Genomic DNA, 8416 nt, shown 5'->3' with positions numbered 1-8416 from the left:
GATCCCAAGAATTAGCACTCTTTGTGCAATTTGAGATCAAGTGGTTGCTACCTCTTGAAATTTTCAATGAAGACATACAAGATTTAAATACTCCAATCTTCAACTATCAATGTTTCAAAAAAGACCAAGTGGGCTAATTAAGTTTCTAAACCTGAAATTTTAAATTGAAATTCACGAAATGGAAAATTTTCTGATCCAAGTTGTAAAATTGCAATCGCAATTGAGTATGCAAACATGAATTTGTTTAGCTATTTTGCAGGAGTTGCATGTTAATAAAATGCTTAAATTTTCATATGTGGGCAATTGCCATGCATAATTATACTCTTTAAATAATAATTAAAAAAAAAAAAAGAATTGAAAGTTACAACAGGAGAGGGAAATTTGAAATTTAAATATTTTTTTAGGAAATATCGAGTATTTTGAGTTACAAGTTTCTTGGTAATATGAAAAATAAATAATTAAAAAGCATTTGTGTTAACCATCATTTGGACATAAAAACACTTGGATTAATTATCCCACCATGATATTGATAACTTCTGACCAATGGTATATATAGAGAGTAAGACTTAGGTACATTGTTTAGGTGTTGTTCTTTAAATTCCTCTCTTAAGATTCTGCTATGTGGCTTTTTTCTCATAAATAAAAGTGTATTTTTAAGTTAAGTAGTCAAATGGCAGAATTTTAAAAAAGAAATCTAAGAAACAACACCTAAGTTGCTGTACATAAGTTTTTTTTTTTAAACCAAACTGAAGCTGTACATAAATTTTGTCTATATATATATATATATATATGTGTGTGTGTGTATATATATATATAATCCTATGCACAGTACTGACCTTATTATGGGTTTATATTGACTATCTCAACAGGGATAATCCGAGAAACATTGAAATAGGAGGAAAAGGCCTAGTGGGCAATATTGAACAGCTGCGATGTGGTATCTATGGATTTTCTTTGAGCCCAAATAGTACAGTGTCTTGGCATCCAGAAACGTGGCCAGGTATCCCAGCCCACAGGAGTTCCCAACGGCTCTAATGACGAAAGTGGTGATTTGAAAATAGAGATAACTATAGGCCTAAGAAGAGACTTCACTTTCGTGGGCTGAGGCCTGAGGGTGTCACAATTACCTAATAATAGTAAACTTCATTTTCATCATCCATTAATTTCCCCTCAATAATGGTTACATATATTCTATTCTCTGCCTGGCCTTCAAAAAAAATATATATTCTATTCTCTGCTCATACTTTTCATGCTTACCAAATCTCATATAGAATCATAATTTTTTTTTTTTTTTTTAATCTGATGGTTGGAGGTAGAGGTGTCCACAAGTTGGGTTGAGTCAAGTTTGGGCAACTTAGACCAGACCCGATCTTGTTCGGTGGTAGAACAAAGGACCCACCGTCGAATCAGATCAAATTAGATTTTCCATAAGTTGAGTTAGTTTTGATCAAAATTGAGAGAAGCGGCTGATAATTGCTAAAAAGTACAATATTCTCTTAGTTTTGGTAGACATTACTACATTGATTTTGTGTTTATTTCCGCACTTATACGTAAATATGAGAGTTTCCAAGTTTTCTCTAAAATATATTCATTGTGTTTATTTTATTCTTCTATGAGATTAAAACTAATAAGCTAAGTATGCAGACATGAAATTAAGAGAATCCAAGGGTCAAGATCAATTGAGAAGTGACTTTCGACAAATTTAACAAGTCAAAGATGTGTGGAAATATAAAGGGAAAGATAATTTCATATAAGCCAAAGTTGGAAAAAAATCCTAACATGGAAATATTTTGCCCAATTTTAGTATTTTAGCCATATCTCTTTAATCCAATGTTGGATTGACCTGATTCTTGCAGCCATGGAAAGAGAACTCGAAAATCTAAAACATTCAAGTTTATTAAAACTTCATAATCGGCCATTGTCCAAGCCAAAACCGACTTGGAAGTTGACCCACTTCTCACAAATGGGAATTGGCATTTTTATTTTCTTTTCTAGGGAGCACGTGTTTTAGGGGTTTGGAGGTTATAAGTATTAAAAGAATACAAGAGCAGCCATGTTTTTGGTATTGGAAAACTTTATTTTTCATCAACTTTTTTAGAATTTTTATATTATATGTAAACTTAAGTGTAGAGTTCACATTTTTAGGTTGGCAAACCATGATCAAATATAATCAATTTATAGTGTTTTTGGTGAGTCTTGAATGTGTTAAAGGTATTCTTCAATGTCCAAGACAAAGGCCCAAGTTTAGCTCAAGAAAGAATCAAGTTCAGGGTAAGAAAACCAAGTTTCTATAATTTCGATTGCAGCCTCAACCACTTAAAATTTTTCTATTACAGCTTGACACCTTGTTTGATCGATCAAGAGTAGCGGATTAGCAAAAATCAGAAATGTAAAAAAGCCCATAACTTGCTAGTTTCAAGCCAAATTCATGATCCATTTGTCACGTTATTTAAAGAATATCATAAGCCATCCCTAGAGAGGCTTTTCAGAGAAAGAAATCACAGTTTGTGATTTTAGGGTTTGTATAGCCTAGTTTTCTCTCAATCTCACTATACTGGAGACATTCAAAGTAGATCTGAGCCTTTGTTTATTCAACCCCTGAGAGTTCAAGAGCATATAGAGAAAAATCAACATGGTGTTGCTGCTGCCATAGTGTAGATTTTGTTTGAAGCCATAGAGCAATCTAGTTTACAACAGTTGTTGTTCTAAACCTTCAATTGGATTTTTTGAAGTCACAAACAAGGAATTGTGTGTGTAGTCAGTTAACCATAGTTGGTGATTAAAACCTTTGAGTGGAGATCTCAAAGTCACAAACATGAGAGTTTGTGTGCAACAATCCATTATAGAAGAGTCCATATATTCAGAACTAAGTGCAGTCGCAACTAATAAGTACTACAACTACATGAGGTAATAGTAGATTTAAGGTTAAAGTCTATTGTACAAACTTCAATTCTATTAATGGATATGTTGACTTGAGGATTGTTTAGGATAAACCTTCCTTAGGTTTTTTACTGTAAAAACATAGTTTCACAAGTTTTCCTGAGTTACCATATTGCTATTTTTTGTTATTTTAACTACATTTACTGTTTTATTGCTTTATTGATAATATATTTAATTTATGAAAATTAACCTGGAAAACAATCTAAATTCATAACTGATTAATTATTTGAAGTTGATTAATTTCGTTGTAAAATCAAGCAAAGGGGTCTATAAACCCTAACATTAAGAATCTAAGATCGGGTTAAGGGTGAATTCACAATGTTATAAGTTGTCCACTTATCAATCCAACCATATTTTTCACGTTTGGATAATTGAAAGCAATTATTCTCTTTTATTAATTGTTTTGTTAGATTGATGTTTAATTTCTAACTCTTTCATAAGTCTATTCTTGAAATTTCTTATTGTTATAATAGGGTTTTATAATCCCTCTAGCAAAATGCGTTAATCTTGTTAGATATTACTTTTACCATAGTATTGCCTTGCAATATTATTGAGTTTTTCTAGAAAAGTTATTATTTTCTAGACTAAATTGTTGGAAAAATTGATGAATATAATCAACCAACGAGAGTTTTATTAATCTTCCAATCATATAGTTTATGTGCTTAGTTAGCCAATTGCGTATTAAAAGTGGATTGATAGTAGTTGCTTAACCTATTGATTTTAATTATTAAATTTTGTAAAAATTTCTTTGAGCTAGTTTCAATAATATTTTTCTATACATTATTGGTGCTTTTGATGTGTTCTTGTTTTTCCTTTTCTTGGTGGAACGATAACCTTAACTACACTACAATTTCCGTTACAAAATTGGACGACATCAATTTTTGGCACCATTGTCAGAGAAAAGGTGCAAAGCAAGAAGCAAAAAAGGAATAGTTGGGTGGTGTTGAGTTATTCAAATTCGATAAACCCGTTCCTTTCTTTTTAATTTTGTCATATGCAAAAAGGATATAGGGACAAATATGGTTGATTTGCAAAGAGACCCAATATAGATTTTGAAGCACTCTTTGTAAATTTATTCGACTCATCCAATTTACCTAATTCTTTGAATACATGTTTACTCATATGAAACACCAAGAGTGAAGATGAGTTGCACCTCTTGTGCTTCTTGCGTTGCACCCTTTACCTAGCAATGGCGCCAAAAATTGATGTCGCCCAATTTTGTAATGGAAATTGTAGTGTAGCTAAGATTGTCGTCCCACTAAGAAAAGGAAAAAAAAAAAAGAACATGTCAAAAGCACCAATATTATATAGAAAAATATGATTGAAACTAGCAAAAGAAAATTTGGTAAATTTCAATAATTAAAATCATTAGAGCATAGGAATTTGTCCACCAATATCATTAAGCATTCAATATCAATCCAATGTTAGCACTCAATTGGGCAAGTAAACACACAAACTATCTAATTGGAAGATGTAGAAATAAGCTTGATTAATAAAACTCTCATTGGTTGATTATATTCATCAATTGTTCCAACAATTTAGACCAAAAAATAATAATATTTGCTAGAAAATCTCAAGAACATCACATAACTTAGATCCAATACTATGGCAAAAGTATTATCTAACAAAATTACTGTGTTTTGTGAAAGAAATTGTAAAACCCTATTCAAACAATAAGAAGATTCAAGGATAGACTTATGAAAGAATTATAAATTAAACATCAATCTAACAAAACAATTATGAAAAGAGAATTTTTTTTTTTTGATAATCAAAACATGAAAAACATGGTTGCATTAATAAGCAAACAACTTACAACATTGGGTATTCACCCCTATCCCTAATTTAGGTTCTTAAACTTCCATAGAAAAAATGATGAAAAATAAGGTTTTCCAACAACCAAAAACGTGGTTGCCCTTGTATCCTTTTAATATTTATAACCTCCAAAAACCTAAAACACATGTGGGCTAAAAGAAAAATTAAAAAGTCAATTTTCTTTTTTCAACCGTGGGTCAAATTTTAGGTCGGTTTTGGCCTTGAATATGGTCAATTTTGAAGTTTGGGTAAACTGGAAAGTTTTAGATCTTCGAGTTCTCTTTCTGTGGCTACAAGAATCAGGTCAATTTGACATCAAAGTAAAGAGATATGACCAAAATACCGAAACTAGTCAGAATATTTCCATGTCAGGATTTTTTCCAACTTCAGCTAAAAACGAATTTATATTTCCTTTTATATTTCCACACATCCTTAGCTTGTTAAATTCTTCAAAAGTAATTCTCAATTAATCTTGACCCTTGGATTTTCTTAGCTTCATGTCTACATACTTAGCTGATTAGTTTTAATTTCCTACAAGAGAAAAATATACATAATCAATATATTTTAGGGAAAACTTGCAAACTCTCATATTTACTTGTAAGTGCAGGAATAAACACAAAATACATGTGATAACTCTTACCAAAACTAAGATAATATTATACTTTTAAGCAATTATTAGAGGCAATGATTGAGATTTTAGCAGATCTTCATCAGAGATCTTACGATCTCCACCAAATCTAAATGGAGATCTGAACATGGATGTTTGTGATTCTAACCATAGAAGGTGGAGATCTAAACGAAGGTGGTAAAGGGTTGATTTGATCGATTAGATCGGTTCTTGGAGGGAAAGACCTAAATCAAGCATTGAAGCTTCACACCTACAGTCGAATACTGCTCTCATTGGATAAAGTGGGTTTCAAATCGAGCTGCCTCAAGTTGGACAATCTGATCAGGTTGAGTGGGTCTTTGATGACCCTCATTGAGGGTAGGGGATTTGAACCTTGAGTATTTCCATTAGATACATCAGAAGGTGCTAACATGTTGAGTTACAAGGATCATGAATCATTAATTTAAAGCTATGCCATAGATAAATTGTTCAAAATTACAGTTTTACCATAAGAAAGGAAATTGAATATTGAACCTAGGAGTATATTATATATGATTTTTTTTATTAATGTAAAATTAATTAAAAAATAAACTTGGTAATAGGTTCCAGTTAGTTCAATTATTATAAAGAAAATTCCACTTACACAAAAAACAAATTGATTTATTAGTCTAATGATGAAGAACAATTATCATAGAGTGAATACCATAGATAGAAATGATATCATCTCTATTAAAAACAATAGACTTGGTTCATTGTTAATCTAATAAAAAACTTTGAATGAGGTCACCATAATGAAAAGTAACAGCAGGTGCAACATAATCTTCCTTAACAAGTTATTTGCTATAGTAGATTATCTTACGTACGTACGGAATATTAAAATGAAAAGCCACCCCCATAAATTCCAATCCTTCTAATAACAACTATATTACCCAACAAGTTGTAGACGTATACTTCTTCATCTCTGTAATCCAAAATGGCTAAGAAACTCTAGACTTTATAATGCAATTTCTTGAGTGTTCCTTCGAATTCGATTTTAAGAAAGAATTGACTTAGTAGTTTTCTAATTACAAATGATGTCCAATATGTCATGTTTGGGTACAAAATTACTTTATTTAAACATTAAACACCCATTATTACATACGTAATACAGCACATTTCATGCAGTGTTATTAGTACGTTATAGTGAAAGTTAAAAAAAATTAAAAAAAAAAAAAAAAAATCGTTCATATGTCCGTTATAAACACCTAGCATATCACGATAAGACGGAAGGAAATTCTTGCCCGGAACATTGTACATTATTATATAAATGAAATTGATATTAAAATATTCCGAATATGCAACTTGTCACATTTTCACTTCTAAATATCACATATGCATTTTTTTGAATTTAGGAAAATATATTGAGTGAATAATGTGGATCAAAATACATGATATTGATATAAATTTAATAAAATTACATATACTTTCATATTATGTGCTAAAGTTTTATCTCAGCTTAAAAATAAAAATAAAATTATTTCTTTTGTGAAAGAGACTAGTACTTGCCTTCTCATAGTAGTTTATAATTGAAAACGAAATCCATTCGGATAAACTCTAAATGTCGAGATATTTTATCAGCCAAGGAGTATACACTTGATCTTAGCCAAAAGACCGAGAAAGGTATAGCCAAAGACAAAGAGTGTACATTATACAAGCTAGCCAAAGTCACAGTACTTTTGACCATTATTCCGGATAACTTTTGTCAAGTGTCTCAAGCTAAGTGGACTAGAAAAACTGGAGTTTGAGGGGCAAGAAAACATAGAGAATTAACACAATTTTTTTTTTTTTTTTTTTTTTTGATAATCAGAGAATTAGCACAAATTCGAAATAGATTGTTGGGTAGGAGTTGTTTCCTATATAAAACGCACGCCTTTGTTGCACTTGAGAGAAGAGCGGTTGTCAAATCAAGATTACTTTGAGAGCAAATCTCCTTGATCGAATCTAAAAAGTTTAAATTCCTTTGATCCCTAGTGTTTTTCACTTTTTCTTTTCTCCTTGTGCGACCTTTCAATAGTTTCTCTTTGAGAGTTTCTCGCTTCAAGCCAAAGCTGGAAAAAATATGTTTGAATTATTCACGCTTGAGCTTAAATTGTTGATTAATTTCTTGAAACCACATAGTTCTTCAATACATGTCATTGTTATATATTGAAATCTAGAGTTTTGATGTTGTGGACGCAGTTCGTTAATGGACATTTGGACATTAAATTATTCAAGATTTATTTTATTTTGTTATTTATTTATTTATTTTTATATTAGAATTCCAGAGTTCTGGAACTACTATAAGTAGGATCACTTTGATTGCAAGCCAGGCAATTGTTAAGGTTACTGTAATAATTTTTTACAAGATTGGATCCCCCTAAGTGGTTTTTATTTTGAAGAGTTTCTTTTTCTTTTTTCTTTTTTAAATTGCTCTTCTACTTTGTTATCAAATTTGTGTTTTTTATTTTACTAATTTGATTATTATTACTTTTTAATTTGGCAACTGATTAAAATGTATATTTGCATAAGTTTTTGGTGCGTAAATCCAACATTTTCAATTGTTATCAAGGCTTTCAAAAAACAGATAGGGATCCAAATCGAATTTTTCACGTTGTCTCTACTTGAGTATTTCTCTTGCCCAGTCCATGATGACAAAGCTTGGACAGCAACCTAATTTGCCACGTGGAGGAATAATAAAATCCTTAATGGAATGCTTCACGCATACACTTGCAGGCAAGCCGACCAACAGGCTTAACCGTATAACCTAACGTGTAAGACATAAAATGCCATATCACGTACCACGGTCCCACATAATAAAACGACTACATCTACAATTTGTTTCGACCCTATATTTAATCAATATTTCAAGAGCGCCCTTTTGATATATTTTCAAACTTACTGTGTGCCTTAACCTTTATAGTACCTACGGGCTACCACAGTCCCAAGCTGTCCATGACTTTGTTTTGAAGCCACCGGTATTAAGCAAAAGAAGGTAGTAGGCTAACCGCATTTCGCCCTAAATGATGATTTTTTTTTTTT

The sequence above is a fragment of the Quercus suber genome, unplaced genomic scaffold, assembly GCF_002906115.3.
Source record: "Quercus suber isolate HL8 unplaced genomic scaffold, Cork oak 2.0 scaffold_121, whole genome shotgun sequence".
In the NCBI taxonomy this organism is placed as follows: domain Eukaryota; kingdom Viridiplantae; phylum Streptophyta; class Magnoliopsida; order Fagales; family Fagaceae; genus Quercus; species Quercus suber.
The sequence above is the reverse complement of the archived record's forward strand: the minus strand, read 5'-3'. Positions refer to the sequence as shown.